At 26.7% G+C, this 22,500-nt stretch overlaps 1 long non-coding RNA gene across 1 annotated transcript in view; it reads left to right on the top strand.

Moving 5' to 3' along the window:
- The window catches only part of LOC145283520 (uncharacterized), a 675,964-nt gene that overhangs the window by 599,722 nt on the left and 53,742 nt on the right, over window positions 1–22,500 (top strand). The gene's annotated exons all lie outside the window — the stretch shown is intronic.

The following is a 22,500-nucleotide window of genomic DNA, read 5'->3' as shown; positions in this document are numbered from 1 at the left end:
TGTTTAATATTAAGTCAGAAGAATAACTCGCACCGTGCGTTTGGATAATGTTGCCCTCTTTGCTATATGGAGAAAAGCTATTATTATCATGTTTATGTGTTTAAATTTATAAAGCTGGTACTATACTGATCATCAATGAAGTCCTAACTTCCAACCTCGTCACTTGTTGAGGAAGATAATATGAATTAACGCGCGTCTTTCCATATGGTGCGTGAAACACATAAACTAGGAGTGAAGAATGCCAAACTAGCAGTAATATCTGATCGAGAATAGAGAGGAAAACATACTGTTGACAATGTAGAATCGCTCTTTAAAATGTAAGGATAATCGCTATGGTTGTGGTTGCGAAAACCAGGTCTAGGGCTATACCTAATACCATGGTTGTCCAAAGAGCCTCTTTTAACGCAATTGACCATGGCTTGAGAAGAAATCCATAACCTCGAAGGAGCCAAATGCATTACTACAACCGTAGGTCAAAGTAAACAAGGCGTAAGCACTAAGTGGGGGGAGTGTAGAATACATGCAAATTATACGACCTAAAATACATGGAACCTGAAAAATAAAGCAGTGTACAGCATTTTACCAACACTAGTAAGCCTTCGGGGTTAACTACATCCAATCGATGCAAATGATGTAGGAAAACTGTCAATCTACAAATCATTCTCACTTCTCTAAGATGCAACACCTAAGACGCAAAAAGAGTTGGATTGCGCTTCATAGATATGTTTGGTATCTGCCAATAAAACTCAAACTATCACCAGTTAAATTAGGAAATAGTTCTAAATCTTTATATAAAAATAGGCAAATAGCCCCATCATTTTATGCTTGCACGGATTTGCGCGTTGCAGTCGACTTAACAGCCCGGTTAGTATTTCAAACTGCAATAGCGTTCAAAGATCAGTTTCCGGATAACGTTCTTTGGTCTATATATTTTTAAAAAAATCTCGATGGATAAACAGTTCGATTTTGAGAAAATTTTGACTGGTCACACTAGCGTAATATGAAAGATATTAAGATCTACGATAAGAATTGTATCAGCTATGGGTGGAAAACAATAGAATTAGCTATTAAAGTCGGGTGATTAATATTATTTTGAACACGACCTCCATCATCTTCGATAAATTTAGTCTTTCTAATTCGGACAAGAAAAAAACACACACATTCCCTATCTGCCTCATTGTGGATATGGCAATAACTCTGATTGGCAACAATCCGACAAAATCTGGTGTTTTCTGCTAGGGATCTCAGTGCCAATGGTGATGATGTGTCCGCCGTGAAACCATGCAGAAAACAAGAATCATCATCTGATGTTGGAATCAATGCTGCTATAAATCAAAATTTATTGTATATATATGTTTGTATAGAACTGCTCTTGTGGAAGGAAGCTTGTCCGCTATAAGGTAGTCATCGCAGCCCTTAGTGAGACTAGCATCTCAAACAAGGGTCAAATGAGGCAAGTAGCGGCTACACCTTTTTCTGGAGTATACGCAGCAGCGAGGAACGCAGAGAGGCTGGCGTGGGCTTCGCCATCAATACTGAGCACGTGACGAAGCTGGTCAGCATCCCGGACGGCATCAATGACCGGCTGATGAAGATGCAACTCCCACTCAGCAAGCGAAGAACCGCCACACTGATCAGCGCCTACATACCAACCATGACTAACCGCAAAGATACCAGGGACCAGTTCTATGAAGATCTTGAAAGTCTCATCTCAACTGCCCCGCAGAGAGAGGAGCTTATCGTCCTCGGCAACTTCAATGCCTGATTTGGCACTGACCATTCAACTCGGGACCGGATCCTTTGCCACCATGGAGTGGGCAAGTGCAATAGCAACGGACTACGGCTGCTCAGCCTCTGCGCTGCACACGACCTTTCCATCACCAACACCATGTTCCGCTACCCACTCATCCCAAGACGTCGTGGATGCACCCACGCTCCCAGCACTGGCATTTGATCGACCACGTCATAATCAGGGCAAGGGACAGGAGAGATGTAAAGTTGGCCAATAGTGTGTGGTGCCGATTGTTGGACAGACCACCGCCTGATCCTATCCAAAATGTGCCTCTATATACAACCCAAGAGGCGGCCTCAGGGCCAGACAGTCAGAAAGCGCCTTGACGTGGACAAACTGAAAAGTCCATATATCATCCATTAGCTACACGAAGTAATCAACGACAAGCTATCTGTCCCCCTTACCATCTCGGACGCTATTGAAGATCAGTGGGAACACCTCAGAGACTCCACTTACTCCATCGCTCTAGAAATCATTGGACCCAAGAAAAAGAAGCACCAGGAATGGTTTGATGAAAATGACTGAGATTCAACCCCTACTGGAAGAAAAACGCCAATTTCTCCGTGCCAATCAGAGTAAGCCCAAGTGCTTCGCAAAGAAAGCTGCCTTCATCAACATCCGCAGCAAGGTGCGGGCAACACTTCACTCCAGCACTTCACTGCAGTATGGCTGGCTCAACGCCAAAGCAGATTAGATCCAGGAGCATTCCGATAGCCATGATATGAGGAAGTTTTACGATGCACTGAGGGCTCTCCACGGTCACCAGTCCTTAGCTCCTGCCCCCTGCTCAGCTCCGAAGGAACAACTCTCTTTAATGACAGAACGCAGATACTTGATAGATAGGCAGACCACTTTAAAAGCGTGCTAAACTGGTCATTTTACATAAACGATGGAGCCATCGACCGACTACGACAGGAGCCTATCAACGAGGAGCTACACATCCAACCCTCGTCAGAGGAAGTAAGCAAAGCCATCAAGCAACTCATCTGGGAAGGTCGCTTGCCTCGACTCAATTCCAGCAGAAATATACAAATCTAGTGATCTGCACTGCTCCTAAGACTGACAGAACTTTTCCAATCTATGTGTCAGAGTGAAGAACTACCCAAAGATTTTCGTGATGCTCCTAATGTTCACATTTACAAACGCAAGGCAAATCGTCAGTCAGGTGACAACCACTGCGGGATATCCCTTCTCTCCATCGACGGTAAGATCCTGGCCCACGTCCTTCTCAACCGCCTGCTGGTGCAACTGATAGATATGACATGTATATATATATATATATATATATATATATATATATATATATATATAGATAGATAGATAGATATATAGATAGATATGACATGTATATATATATATATATATATATATATATATATTAGGATAAATCAGGAATAGTGAATCTCTTGACAAAGGCTTCCTTTCTAGGGCAATTGCTCTTGACATATCAAAGGCCTTCGACTAGGTATGGCATAAGGGTCTACTTCACAAGATTTCCAGCTACGGTATAACTGGAAATGTGTTCTCAATCATTAAATCATTTCTCTCCGATAGGCTCATAAGAGTAGTGGTAGATGGACAAAAATCGGAGGCCTGCAATATAAATGCTGGAGTCCCTTATGTGTCAATCCTGGGCCCAACTCTCTTCCTGATCTACATCAATGACCTCCCTAAACAAGTACTTACATCATTCGTTGACATCTATGCTGAGGACACGACCATCTACGGCAACACATCAAAGCTGGTAAATTACAAGGTTCTCTCTGATTCTCTCTCCTCTGATCTACGGCACGTGGTTCAGTGGGGGAAGATGTGGCTGGTTACCTTTAATGCATCCAAAACCAAACTCCTATCCTTACATCATCAACACCCTCATCCGCATCTGGCATCAATTGTGATGGATGGCTCTCGTCTGGGAGAGGGCCCGTGTTTTGACAAGCTTCGGGGTTTGACATTTACTCCTGATCTGAAATGGAGCACGTACATCTAATCTGTTGCCAAGGTCGCTGGAAAGATGGTGGGATCCTTCTACCGCTCCAGAAGATATCTCAAAACCGATGCATTTCTCTATCTATAAAAAAGCCAAGGATGGAATAATGTTTCAATCTCTGGGCAGGAGCTGCTAAAAACAGCCTATCCTGCCTTCACAGAGTACAAAATAGACTTCAGACCTTAGTGGGGGATGCCCTTTTCTTTACCCCACAACCTCTCTCCCACAGGAGAGACGTTGCGAGCCTATCTTTGTTTTATCGTCATTTCCATGGAAGGTGCTTGCCTTAACTCCAATCTATGGTACCCCCTCGCCAATCTTTCACGAAAAACACCCGTCTAGCTATATATATATATATATATATATATATATATATATATATATATATATATATATATATATATATAAACATATATATATACATGTATATATATATTTAAACGTATAAATATATTTATACGTATATATATATATATTTATACGTACAATTATATATTTATACGCATATTTATATATTTATAAGTATGTATATATATTTATATATCTGTATATATATATATATATATTTATATTTATAGTTCTGTATATATATATATATACATATGTATATAAATATATTTATATGCATGTATATATATGCATATATATATTTACACGTATGTGTATATATAGTTATATTTATGCGTGTGTATATATGTATACGTATGCATACATATATATACATAGTTATATGCATGTATATATATATATATATACGAGTGGGATATATATATATATATATATATATATCTATATATATATATATATATACATACCTATCTATATATAATTTATAAAATATGTATGGATATGTTGTAAATTACTAACTAGCTCTACCTACGTATTGAGCACTTTTGAAGTAAATACTTAAAGTCTACGCATAAATATATACTATTGTATATCAATTTTATATGAGGAAATGAATTAGTTTTACATATATATATAGAGAGAGATAGATATATGTACACATGTATATATATGTACATGTATGTATATTCATATATATATATATATATATATACACGTATGTATATTTATAAATGTTTATATATATATGCATATATGTATGCATGTATATATATAGACACGTATGTATATATAGACACGTATGTATATACACATATGTATGTATATATACGCATATGTATATATATACACGTATGTATATATATATATGTATGTATGTATATATATATATATATATGTATATATATATATATATATATATATATATATATATATATATATATATATATATATATATATATTTCCACGCAGGTATATACATATTTATTTACACACATGTACATATGTATGCATTTACACTTGTGTATATATGTATATATACATATATTCAATATTTATATATATATATGTCTGTATATATACATGTGTATAGATATACAATGTATATATATGCAGATGTATATATTGTTCTATATATATGTGCATATTTATGCATGTATACAAATACATATGTATATGCATGTATATGTACATGTGTATATATATGCATGTATATACAATCATATATATATACATGTATGTATATACATGATATACGTGCATGTATATATACATGTATATATATATACATATATACACATATATAAATATTTACACATATTTGGTTACAGGTATGTGTATATTTACATTTATGTGTGTATTTTCGTGTATATGCATATATTTTCATGTATATATGATTGCATTTATATATATATGTGTATATATATTTATATATATATATATATATGTATATATATGTGTATTTTTTCATTCACATATTTGTTCACACACACACACATATATATATATATATATATATATATATATATATATATATATATATATATATATATATATATGTACATATATATAGTTGGGGGTTATGAAATCTTACATCTAAAATAATCAGTTTTTCAAACTTTATCTATGACTCCGTATTTTGTCAAGAGGCAAACTTTAATGTCAGCTGCGCATATAATTATGAGGTAAAATTGGCGAAGGTCCCAACCCATATCTCCTGAATATATATTGTGTTGTCCAGTTTTAAGCAAAAATGCTAGACGGTAAGATACAAAGTACAGTAAGCTGAGACCTCAGTTACGCTGTGAATGTCTCGAATGGTCACCCTATTTTGTACTCAGCAACTCAACATTGCTTAACTGCGATAATCTTACAGGAACTAATGTGTCAACGTTAACTTTGCAAAGGAGGAGTAATAGTAGTAGCATCAGTATTCGTAAGTAGTACATTTGAAAATTCAAGTGAAAGGATCTAAAGAGAGCACTTTTGTGATTTGAAGCGATTATAAGATGGTTGTTGCATCAACAAATGTAATGGTTTCAAGGTGGCGAATATTATATGTCACTGACTTCTTACTGAAATGCATGAAGTAATTCCGGAGAGACGTTCATAGCGGAACAGTGATTAACCAATATACTTGAACTTAACGATATTTGTCTGCGGACTGAACGAAGTAGATAGGCGCTGAAATGTCTAATACTACTGTAAATCTGTCGACAAGACTCAAATATAAGGTGTAATTATTGTGAATATATCAATCTTGTCAATGAGGTTCATGCCCTGCGCTTACCCTTTTGCCAACATTGAAGTTAGTCAAATATACATGCACATATATAGTGATATGAATGAGGCGTACATATATATATATATATGTATATATATATATATATATATATATATATATATATATATATATAAATATATAAATGCGTATGTGTGTGTTATAGATAAATTCATATATATAATAATTATAATAGCACGGATGTGATAACAGCATATCTACATAACTTGATTATGGAAATATGTGGATGATAACTGATGTTATCTATATAATTTGAGGTTATTGTTTTCCAGTATCTAATGCAGTTTAATTAGGGCAATGCAAAACTGCTAAATACCAATAGAGCAAAATAAACGTTTCTTTTTACATGAGCAGAAATATGTTGTGACAGAGTCATGAGCATGTTTCAGTCAGCTAGTTTCCAGTAACTAGAAACCTCTTAAAGCTATGCCTTTCATCCGAAGTCAGATTAGGAATGTGAATTTGCTATGATAAAAGGGGTTTCAAATTAAATCGAAATATATATATATATATATATATATATATATATATGTATGTATATGTGTGTGTGTGGGTGTGTGTGTGTGTGTGTGAATAATATAACGAACACATTCCAGCCATTAATATAACGAAAATATGGAAGGGGATATTATCATACAAAGTGCCCTGAATTGTTAACTTAGCACCGGACTTACAACTTAGATATAAATAAGTCACTTTTACCTATTCCCTCCTCCCTTTTTTATGGAGAGTAGATAATACAGTGGATGTGTTATCGGCAGCCTCAGTAACTCTCGCTTCTCCTTTTTTGTCCCTTAGTCCTCATCCAATGAGTGATTTTTCTGAAAAAGGGTGAAGAAAAGCTGCTAAAACGTCTGTAATAGTCTGAGATGTCGGAAATGTTTCTGCCACTGTCTGTCCTTGTGGCAATGTAACTACTAAGGGTTATCAGCCTGATAGTCAGGGACCCGAACCTTGGATTAACAACTAAGGAGGTTATCCTATCAGAAGGCGCAAAGTACTGGGACTCCTGTATTGCCATTTGGTGAGTAGATCTGGACCATGCTGTAGTCTCTGGTGGGGCCTCCTGATGCCATGTATATATATATAGATATATATATATATATATATATATATATATATATATATATATATATATATATATATACTTATATGTATATATATGTGCATATTTGTATAGATATGTGTATACATATGCATATATATATGTATATACATATGTTAATAGATATATGTATATATATATATATATGTATATATGTACGTATATATATGTATATATGTATGTATATATGTGTGTATATATGGATTTATATGTGTGTGTACATATATCTATGTATATATATATATGTATGTATATATATGTATATATATATATATATCTAAATATTGCATATATATATATGTATATATATATGTATGTATATATGTATTTATATGTGTGTGTACATATATCTATGTATATATATATATATATATGTTTATATAAGTATGTATATACATATGCATATATACCTATATAGTTCATATATATTTATGTATATATATATATATGTATATATGTACGTAAATCACCATGAATATATATGTATGTATGTATATATGTATATATGTATGTATGCATATATACATATGTATATATGTATGTATGTATATGTCTGTATCTATATGTATGTATATATGTATATATACATATGTGTGTATGTATATATGTATGTAGGTATGTACATATGTATGGATGTATGCATATAAGTATATATACATATGTATGTATATAGGTATATATATGTATGTATATAGGTATATATATGTATGTATATATTATGTATGTACATATGTGTTGATGTATGTATATAAGTATATATACATATGTATGTATATAGGTATATATATATGTATATAGGTATATATATGTATGTATATATGTATATATACATATGTCTGTATATATATGTGTGTGTATATATGTATGTATATATGTATATATATATATGTATGTATATATGTATGTATGTATATATATATATATGTATATATGTATATATACATATGTATGTATGTGTAAATCCATGTATATATATATATGTATGTTTGTATATTTGTATATATATACATATGTGCATATATGTATGTATGCATATATTCATATGTATGTATATATATATGTATGTGTATATATGTATATATATATACATATGTAGGGATGTATATATATATATATAAGTATATGTGTATATATGTATACGTATATATATGCATATTTATGTATGTATATGTGTACATATATGTAGGTATATATATATATATATATATATATATATATATATATATATATATATATATATATATATATATATGTCAGATCTTGTCACATTCTACTGGGACTATGTAACCATTACTACCTGCCTAATGGTCGGGGCACCGTGAACTAAACTGGTTCCCCCAGCAGACTTGTTTTGATAGGAGGGCGGCTAGTCTCCATACAAGTTAAAAAAACAAGACCTTCCAAAGGGCGAATCAACTCTTTTTTCTGAGTCAACGGCCAACTAGCACCGCGTATATTGGTTTGTGTGTATAGGTATATTGCTCCCGTAAGCCGTGGTGTAGACAATCTTTCAAGGAGAAGCAAATCTCTGATTAAAACATAAACATAAATACAAAAATATAAAGCGGGAGATCTGTACCCGAATTAAGCTTGCCTGTATATGTGTATATATGTATATATTATAATGTGTATGTATATGTATTTATGTATATTTATATATATGTATAGATATGTATATAATATATATATGTGTATATATATGTATATATGTATATATGTATATATATATATGTATTTGTGTAGATATGTATATATATGTATATTCATGTATATATATATGTTGATGTATATATTTGTATATATATATATATATATGTATATATTTATATATGTATAGATGTATATGTATATATATATATGTGTGTATATATGTGGATATATATATGTGTATATAAATGTATATATATATGTATAAATATGTATATAGATTTGTGTATATATATATACAAGTATATATGTATATATAGATATATATATGTATATATATATGTATATATGCATATGTAAATATATACATGTATATATGTATATATATGTAAATATATAGGTATATATGTTTGTATATATAAAAATATATGTATATATATGAAAATATATGAAAACATATGTGTATATATATGGATATATATGTGTATATATATGTATATTTATGTATATATATGTATATATATGTATATACATGTTAGTCTATATTTGCCCTAGTCAAACTGACTCATACACAAAGCGCGAAAGTTAGCGGTTATAATATACACATATATATATATATATATGCACATATAATATTACCGCGAACTTTCGCGCTGTTTGTCTGGGTCAGTTTGACCTTGATTTCCAAATTTAAATTTTCACCGCTTTTCGGGTTTTTTTTTTTTTAAACCTGAATTTTCTTGATTCATCCAGCCTTGAGAGACGTGTTTCAAATATTATCTCTAGTGCTTTTCTTTTGATGATTTGGAATTCATTCAATTTGCGCTTTTTTCCAAGCAACTCTGCCTTTTGGATTATTTTGGACCATTTGGAATTTACCCATTGAATTGAGATTTAAAATTCGACCGTTTTGGATTTTACCATTTTTGAATTTTTACCCTTCACGTGACTATCCATTCATGCGAAATATTTTTATCATTTGTTCTTTTGCCTCCTGTTCCCCTTACCTCGCCCTTTTTTTAACCAAGTAAGATCTGTTACTTACTTGTAGTTTCATTAAATAATTTTATATGCCAAATTCCGATCCTGCCCTCTGATGAGAAGTAGAGTATTTCTTCGAACTCCGCGGATTAAGGACTATCCACTTATCTTGTGCTGGCTTTTAAAAAATTAAATATGTTTTTAACTCTTTTTCAAGATGTCTTTAACATGTTTTATAAATCATTTGTTCATGTATGTATATGCATGTATATATATATATATATATATATATATATATATATATATATATGTATACATGTATCTATATACGTATATATATATATATATGTACATTTAAATGTATATAGGTATATATATATATATGTGTGTTATATATGTATATTTATATATATATATATGTGTATATGGATGTGTGCATGTATATTTGTATATATATGTGTGTATATTAGTATATATATGTATATTTGTGTATATATATATGTATATATAAATGTGCATATATATGTATAGAAATGTATATTTAGATATGTAAAGATATGTATAGATATGTATAGATATGCATAGATGTGTATATATATATCTGTATATATGTATATATATGTATATATATATATGTATCTGCATATAAATATATATATGTATGTATATGTATATAAATAAATATTTGCATATAAGTGTATATATGTATATAATATGTATATATATGTATATATATATATATATGTATTTGCATATGAGTATATACATGTGTATATATACATACATGTAAAAAGATGTATATATATGTATGTATATATATATGAGTATATTTTAATATGTATATTTAGATATGTATAGATATGTATAGATATATATCTGTATATATATATATATGTATGTATGTATATATATATATGTGTATATATGTATATACTTGCATGTATATATGTATTTGCATAAAAGTGTATATATGTATAAATATATATATGTGTATATATATGCATTTTCAGATATGTATAAGTATATATGTATATATATATATATATATGTGTGCGTATATATGTATATAGATGTATTTGCATATGAGTATATACAGGTATATATATATATATATGCAGATATATGTATATATGTGTATATATATATGTATATATATATGAGTGTATTTATAGATATATACATTTATATATGTGTATATATGGGAATATTTATGCATGTATATAGTGTATATATATATATAAATGCATGTATATGTATATATGTGTGTACATATGCATATATATGAGAGTATATATATATATGTATATATGTATGTATATGTATATATCAGTATATATGCATATGTATATGAGTGTATATGGATATGTATATATGCGTATATATGTATATATATATTAGATTTGTATGTACATATGAGTGTATATGTGTATGTATATATTAGTATATATGTACATATGAGTATATACAAATATATATATCATTATATGTATGAGTATATATGTGTATATGATTATTTTTATAATAGTATATATGTATATATATGCATTTATATGTATATATTTGTATATTTATATATATATATATATATATGTATATATGTACATATATAAGTATGTGTATGTAAGTATATATGTATATATATGTATATATGTATATATATATGTATATTTTTGTATATATATGTGTATATAAATGTATATAAATATGTGCATATATAGGTATATCAATATATGTATATATAGATATGTATGTATATATATATATGAATATACTTTTATGTATATATATGTATATATGTATCGTTTTGTATATATATATATATTTGTATATATGTATATATATATTGTTTATATATGTACATTTATATTTATGTATGTATATATATAGTTATGTCTATATATTTATATATATTTATGTATATATATATATATATATTTCTGTGTATATATATGTATATGTACATGTATGTATATATATGTATTTATGTATATATACATATATGTATGCATATGTATATGTATAATGATGTGCATATATATGTATATATAAGTATATATATGTATGTTTGTATATAGGTATATATATATGTTTGTGTATATAGGAATATGTATATATGTATATATATATATATATATTTGTATATATCTGTATATGTATATTTACATGTTTATATGCATTTGTATATATATATGTATATATGTGTATGTGTATATCTATATATGTATATGTGTATATGTATATCTATGTGTGTATATGTATATATGTATGTATATATGTATATGTATACATTTGTGTGTATTTGTGTGCATATATATTTAAGTATAATCATGCATATATATACATATATGCACATATGTATATATGTGTATATTTTCATATGTATTTATATATATTTGTTCATATGTATTGTTGTATATACATGTATATGCATATATATATTTGCACGTATATATATACATATATATCAATATGTGCATATGTAATTATATATATATATGCATATATCTTCATATATATGCATATATATTCATATATATACATATATACGTATGTATATTTATATATATTTGTGTGCATATATATTTTTGTATATACGTATATATATTTGCATATATATGCAAATATAAGTATATGTATATTTTTGTGCATATACATATGTATATACATATATTTATATATATATATGTGTGTGTGTGTGCGTGTATATATTCATGTATATACTCTTATATATACATGTATATGTATATAATTTTCTGTGCATACATTTTTATGCATATATATGTTTATGTATATCTATATATATATATATATATATATATATATATATATACTATTGAGCATTTATATGTATATATGTAGCCATATATATTTTTGTATAAACATATATATGTACATGTGTTTGATAAGGTACTGATAGAGTTCAGATGAAAAAGTCTGAGAGATACTACTTTAAATAATACTTTCAAAGTGATACTAACCGAAAAGTAAAAACCCTCAATATTTACGAATATTGTCGTTGAAGGTCCATGGATAAGGGAAAGTAAAATTTAATTTAACCACGAAACTTATATATGCACACACAATGTACACACAAATAAAAATGACATTGAAAAATGAAAGTAGCGAGATTAAATGAAAAGACGATTAAAAGTTGATTTAAAATCGAACTGTTTTTATTTATTTCAAACAAGCTATGAATATCGTTGTATAATTTAAAACAATATGCACTTTTTTATTATAATTTTCTTACAATACAAATAGTTTAAATAAGTTTTGCACTCACTACTCAATATTCCTTGAATCATGTTTCGTGATATTGTGAAGGTTTTTAATTCCCACACAAAACAATGATCTTCGAGGCATTGTTTATCCAATGGCATTTAGGCATTGTTTATCCACATAAAAAACAACAATTAACAAGACTACAAAAGGAAAGGGAGGGCATGCTCAAGTTTTTTTTTATGTTATAATGATTTTAAGCGATTTTAATCATTTTTTATCGTCTTTTTATTTAATCTCACTACTTTTATTTTAAATTTTTTTATTGTTTATTTTTACTACTCACCTGACGATGACCAATGTAGGTCTAAACCGTTCGCGATTATGGGAAATTTCTTTTTTCACTCGGAAAATACGTTCGGAAAATGGTCCGACAAGGAGAAAAACACCCAAGAGTTATCTGTGCTATTCAATGAAAGCTACATAAAAGAAATGATGATTTCTAAATATACTAATTTCACATTGTGTGTGTATATATATATATATATATATATATATATATATATATATATATATATAGTAATTTATAAAATATATATTTTATAAATTACTTACTAGCTTTACCTACGTTTTGAGCAATTTGGAAGTAAATACTTAAAGTTTACGCATAAATCTATACTTTCGTATATTAATAATATGTGAGAAAATGAAGTAGCTATATATATATATATATATATATATATATATATATATATATATATATATATATATATATATATATATATATATATATATATATGCTCTATTGGAGAATGTAACTCCAAAAATAATACATACATTGAGCATACAACAACAACGTTGTCCCGGCGAATAACTATGCACCTTAACGACACAAGCGCGATTTACAAACATTTAGAAAAAGAACATAGCTGTCCCCTTCCAATGTTAGAAAGGTCCTCGTTGACAACACAACAATTATACAACGGGAAAATAATGTAAAAAAATTAAAGATTCTTGAAGCGTCGTACATTAGAACTCTTCAACCTAATATAAATGACATTGCATTTCAAAAAAGCAGTAACGTTCTGAAATGTCTTGCGTAGTCCGTGTTGGAAGAACTTCGTACATGGTGTCTACGAATTTGCTGGTTTTAACACTCGAATTTTTAATCGACTTTTATTCTTAATCGACTTTCATTTTAACTCATCACTGACTCGTAACAGCAACATGTATGGATCCTTTATTAATATTTTTGATTTTGAAACAAAAAAGACAATACAAAAATTGAAAAATTAAAAAAAGGAATTATAAGAAAAAATGTCTCCGTTGTATTTAATAATATTTGCTTGAATATATATATATATATATATATATATATATATATATATATATATATTGAAGACATTCTTTAAAGCAGCCGATTATCTGGTATAAATTACTTAATAAGACGAAACGTTATTATAATATAGTGGGGTATATAAATTTCTTATCTATACATAAATGGAACTGTATAAAAGATTGAATTGTTATTATAATATATTAAACAAAATTTGACTAATAATATGCTGCATAAGGTATTATAAAACGTACAGCATCGATTTCGATCAAGATGTGTAATCCTGTGTTTGCGGTAAATAAATTGAAATTAAATAAGGCGATTGTTTCGAATCTGATTGCATACTTTGCTTGATTTAACCAGTCCCTTTCCTCAGTCTGAAACGAATCTCTGTCTTTGTCATTGCTTGTGTTTTTTTCGTTTAATTTATTTTCTGTTGTTGTCCTAAAGAAGTGTTTCTACTAGTTTTGTCAATTGATTTTATTCTTGCTCGTATAATTTTACTTCGTGCCAGTTCCGTGCGGATTTCCTATTAGCACGCAAGAAATAACGAATAAATGCGCCTTTTACAGGGACATAAAGACGTCACCCAAACCGAAGCAGGCATTGCCATCAACGGTCTTCGGTAAAAAGAAACAAGTCCATTTCAGAGTTTTTTTTTTTTTTTGTTCTTGTTTTTTCTGGTATTATAAGAAAATTTGTGAACGTGTTAAATGAACAGAACTTTATGAACAAAGCATCAGGTGATGGAGATGGGGTAATTTTATGGAGTCGATAAAGGAGCTGAGAATACTATAGTGCTGATTTATATACAAAGTGTTTATTACAGTATCGGTACCTCTTACGTACATATAAACTCCTGGTAGTCAATGTTGAAAAACCCATTAACGACTTCCGAGGAAAAAGCATCAGTAATGGAATTCAATAAACCTTACAGCTTCTTCGTTCAGTACGAATGTGCCTTGTTTAATTGCATTTACCTAGGCATTCTAGGTAACTTCAATAGTATTACGCTATTGATATTTTTAAATACATACATTATATAACAAACTGTGCTCAATTCTCTAAAGGTTTTATAATATAATTATAGTTTTGACTGTTTTAAAATGGCCGTCGATTTCTAAAATGAGTGATGAGTAAATGTAATTTTTCAAATTCTAATAAAGAAATGTGAGTTTCAGAATATAATCGGTTGTGATACATTAGACCGCAGATCATAACACTATGTCGATGAAGACATGAAAAGTCACCGTCCTGGAATAGAGTTATGCACCCACACCAGTCAATATAAATGCGGCAACTAAGAAATACTTCTGGACCTTTCGGATGAAATATTATAAAACCTACCAGCGAATGTTTCGCATACAATTATTTAAAACAAACAATCTCATGTGAATTAAATATGACGAGTTTCTTAACAAATTGATACATAATAGTCAATATTCTTTCGATAAAAGACAATATATATATATATATATATATATATATGTATATATGTATATATAAACGTATATAGATGAATATATTTATATATATATATGAATATGTGTATATATAAATGAATATATGTATATATATAAATGAATAGATGTATATATGTATGAATATATATATTATATATGTGAATATATATGTGAATATATATATATGTGAATATATATATATCTATGAATACATATGTGAATACACATATATGTGAATATATATGTTAATATATATGTGAATATATATATAAATATATGTGAAAATATATATATGTGAATATATATATATATGTGAAAAAATATATATGTGAATATATATATGTGAATATATATATATATGAATATATAAATATGTGAATATATATATGTGAATATATATATATATATATGAATATATATATGCATATATATATATATATATGTGAATATATATATGTGAATATATATATGTGAATATATATATGAATATGTGAATATATATATATATATATATGTGAATATATATACATGTGAATATATATATATGAATATATATATGATTATATATATATGTGAATATATATGTATATGAATTTATATATGAATATATATATATGAATATATATATGAATATATATATATATATATGAATATATATATATGAATATATATATATATGAATATATATATATGAATATATATATATATATATGAATATATATATATGAGTATATATATATGAATATATATTCATATATACAGATATATGAATATATATATATATATATGAATATATATATGTATATATATATATATTCATATATATATATTTTATATTATATATATTATATATATATTATATATTTAAAATATACATATATAAATATATATTTATATGAATATATATACGAATATATATATAAATGAATATATATATGAAAATATATATACATGAATATATATATTATATTATATATATTATATATATATTATATATTTAAAATATATATATATGAATATATATATATGAATATATATATGAATATATATATATAAATGAATACATATATATGAATATATATATGTGGATATGTATATACATGAATATATATATATGGATATATATATATATATATATATATATGAATATATATATATATATATGAATATAAATATAAATATATATGCATATAAATATAAATATATAGGAATATATATATATATATATATATGAATATAAATATATATGAATATAAAAATAAAATATATGAATATATATATAGAATATAAATATATATAAATATAAATATATATGAATATATATATATGGATATATATATGAATATATATATATATGAATCTATATATATATGAATGCATATATATGAATATATATATATGAATATATATATATATGAATATATATATGAATATATATATATGAATATATATATATGAATATATATATATGAATATATATATATGAATATATGTATATGAATATATATGTGAATATATATATATATATATATGAATGTGTATATATGAATATGTATATATGAATATATATATATGAATATGTATATATGAATATATATATGAATATGTATATATGAATATATTTATATATATAATATGTATATATGAATATATATATATATATATGAATATATATATGAATATATATATTCATATATGAATGTATATATATGAATATATATATATGTATATATGAATATAATTATATGAATATATATATATATACATATATATGTATGTATATATATGAATATATATATGAATGTATATATATGAATATATATATATATATATATATATATATATATATATATATATATACATACATACCTATGAATGTGAACAGGTCTGTGTATCTGTGTACATTTCCCTACAAAATAACTTAAGCTAACTTTAAGCTTACAGATTTGAAATTTGATATACAGGGTACTGATATTTGGGAAAATCGATGTGATTAAATTTTCGGATAGAAATTTGACGATTAAGGGGTCCAACTTCAACGATTTGGCTTTGCGAACTCTTCTTAATTCCTCCTTTAATTTTGGGTCGACTGAATTTTAGATATATGTTCTTTGGGCATGGATCTAACTTAATAACTTGATTTAAACCTAAAACAATATACTTTTAGTGGTCATAATAGAGGTCAAAGTTTTAAAAATTAACCTCCGCAGTCTCTTCCAAATCAATCAGACAATATCTGGTCTAAATATGTGAAATTTTACATAAAGGGTATCAAGAGATAGGACATTACTTTAAATCAGTTTTGTCAAAAATGATTAGTTACCAATATATACATTTATGTATATATGTCTGTTTGCATGTCTGCCTTAAACTTTCAATAGAGGCGACAGATTTTACCAACATCAGTATCGTTATAATGTTCGACCTTTCGTACGACAAATATCGAAACATATGCTAAATTAATATCTTCGCCGTCAACTTGGCACTTTTCTTCGCCGATATTTTGGAAAGTTATCCTCTACTTTAGATTGTCTAGCCTTACATTTAAAAATGTCCTTCCGGTTTGGCGGTGGTCGTAACATCACCCATTCTTTTCCTCCTTTGCGGTACGGGTTCAAGCCTGCCTTCCTACAACCACCTTTTTTTTTGCTCCACATACACATCCAAACACCCGGCCAACGCAAACTGAAATGCTAATATATATATATATATATATATATATATATATATATATATATATATATATTAATGTGTGTTCGTGTGTATGTGTACATTTTACTACGCAATAACTCAATTTTAAGCATACAGATTCGAAATTTGATATACAGGGTGCTTAGATTTTGGACAATCGATGTGATTGGTGTTCTGACAGAAATTTGGTGATTAAAGGGTAAAAATTCAACAATTTGACCTTTGAGAATTCTACCAAACTCAATTTTGGGTGTAAACACGTGAAATTTATATATAGGTTCTTTGGACATTGATCTAGCTTCATAATATTATTTGAGCGCAAAACCATAAATTTTAAGGGGGTATAATAGGGGTAAAAAAAATGCCCGTTATTTTTATTTTTTGTTGCACAGCATACACCTCAAAACACCCGGGCAACGCCGGGCACCCATTGCATGTACAGCTATAAAAGTGAACGTGTATGTGTATCTGTGTGTCTGTGTCTATACATTTCCTTACGTAATAATTATCTCAATGTTAAATCTACAGACTCGAAATTTAATATACAGGATACTGAGATTTGGGCAAATCTTTGCGATTAATTTCCGGCAAGAAATTTTGCTGTTAAGTGGTCATAGTTCAACGATTTGACCTTTCAGAACTCTACCAGACTCCGAGAATTTCCTGTCTAAACACTTAAAATTTAAGATAAAGGTTCCACTTGGAAATGGATCTAACTCAATAACTTGATATCAGCCCAAATCAATAAATGTAAAGGGGCCAAATTTAAGTAAAATTAACCTTTAGGTTCTCTACCTTATTACTCGGCCATTTCTGGTCTAAACATTGAAATTTTACATAAATGTTATTCTGAGATAGAGCAAGCTTTTTAATCGGTTTGGGTAAAAAAATGTTAGTTAATGTATGAATGCTTTCGTGTCCGCCTAAGATTTCTGACCGAGGGGACTGATTTTACCAAAATCAGAATCGTTTTAAAGGACGAACTTTCAGACGAAAAATTACTATAAAAATTAAAATCTTCATCTTCAACTGGAAACTATTCAAGAGGAGGGTCGCTTTTTTCGCTAATATTTTGAAAGTCACCCCCTCCTTTTGATGATCTAGTCTTCATTTTAGAAAAGTTCACATCCGGTTTTGTAGTGGCCGTAACAGATTAGACGTCAGGTATTTTCCACGTTTTTTTCCTCCTTCGCCGTACGAAAGTCTTACTACCACGTTTTATTTATTTATTTTCTTAACAGACACATAAAAACGACCGGGCATTCCAGGCTGTAATGCTAGTATATATATATATATATATATATATATATATATATATATATATATATATATATATATATATATATATATATACCCACACACACATATATATATATATATAAAGATATGTATATAGATATATATATATAGATACATATATATATATATGTTTATGTATGTATATGTTTATATATGTATATATATGTATATAGATGTATATGTACATATATGAAAATATAGATGTATATGTATATATATGTATATATATGTATATATATATGTATATATACGTGTATATATATCTATATATATGTATATGGATGTGTATATATATGTATATATATGTGTATATATGTGTATATATATGTGTATATATGTGTGTTTATGTATGTATGTATATGTGTATATATATATATGTATATATGTGTATATATATGTATATATGTGTATATAAACGTATATATACATGTGTGTATATATATGTATGTATATATATATGTATATATTTATGTATATATATATATATGTATATATAGGTATATACATATATATACATGTATATATGTATATATACATGTATATATATGTAAATATATATGTATATATATGTAATATATATATGTATATATATGTATATATATGTATATATATGTATATATATATGTATGCATATATATGTACATATATATATACATATATATATGTATAAATATATGTATTTGTATGTATATATACATGTGTATATATATATATATATATATATATATATATATATATATATATATATATATATATATATAAGTGATGGTTGCGTAGTTCCAACGAGAGAAACATGTATATTCGAAAGTGTGTAGCTATCAACAATTTTGGGGTTTCCAGCCTTTTGTATTTTTTTATTTAAAAATAAAATTGAATAACGCGTTTTCAGATGTTTTCGCGCTTTTCAGATATGTTCGTAAAGGTATTTTTTTAATAAGGCGTGAAATGTTATTTTGTATATCTGATGATTATAACTGTTTTTTGAGAGTGATGTGGTCTACTCTATTTTTATATTTAAATTATTTGCACTCTTCAAATATATACAGATATAAATATAGATGCATACATACATATATACATATATACAACTATATATATGTTTATATATATACAAAGGTATATATATATGTATATATATAAGTATAGAAACAAAAAGGTACAAATACATAGGTATATATATATATGTATATATATATATGTATATATATATAGGTGTATATTTATATGTATATACAGGTATACATATGGGAATACATACGTATATATATAAATATATATGGTTATATATAGGCATACAAAGGCACATATATATGTATATAAATAGGCATATATATATATGTATAGATGGGTATATATATATATGTATAAATAGGTATATATATATTTATATATGTATATATACGTATACATGTATTTATATATGTATATATAAGTTTATATATGTATATATAGGGATATATAGGAATATATATATATATATGCATATATAGAAATATATATGCATATACAGAAATATATATGCATATAAAGACATATATATGCATATATAGAAATATATATGCATAGATAGGTATATATATATATATGCATATAGAGATATATATATCGATGTATAGGTATATATATATATATGCATATATAGGTATATATATGCATATATAGGTATATATATATATCTATGTATATATATAATCAGGTATATATATATACAAAGATATATATATATATATATGAATATATATAGGCCTATATATAGGTATAACTAGTTATATATACGTGTATATATAGAGATATTTATAGATATATATATATGTATATATAGGTATACTTATATATATATATAAGGTAAGAATATGTATATGTATTAAGCATGCATATAGATTAATATAATTGTATACATAGGTAGATATATAGGTAAACAAATAGTTATATATCCAGGTATATATACGTATATAAGTAGGTATATAGAGGAATATAAAGAGGTATATTCATAGGTATATCTATATAAACATAGGTATATATATATATATATATATATATATATATATATATATATATATATATAGGTATGTATATATAGACATATCGGTATATATAGGTATATATATATATACATAAATATATATAGATAGAGATAAATATATATATATATAGGTATATAGGTATGTATATGCATAGTTATGTATATATAGGTATATAACGGTATATATATGCGTATATAAAGGTATATACAAGTATGTATATGTATACCAAGGTATATATACATAGATATATATAGCTACATCAAAAGGTATATATATAGGTATACATATATATAGGTATATCTACAT

The sequence above is a fragment of the Euprymna scolopes genome, chromosome 8 (assembly GCF_053919585.1).
Source record: "Euprymna scolopes isolate OS-2025 chromosome 8, ASM5391958v1, whole genome shotgun sequence".
Classification (NCBI taxonomy): Eukaryota; Metazoa; Mollusca; class Cephalopoda; order Sepiida; family Sepiolidae; genus Euprymna; species Euprymna scolopes.
This window is presented reverse-complemented; position numbering and strand designations above follow the sequence as displayed.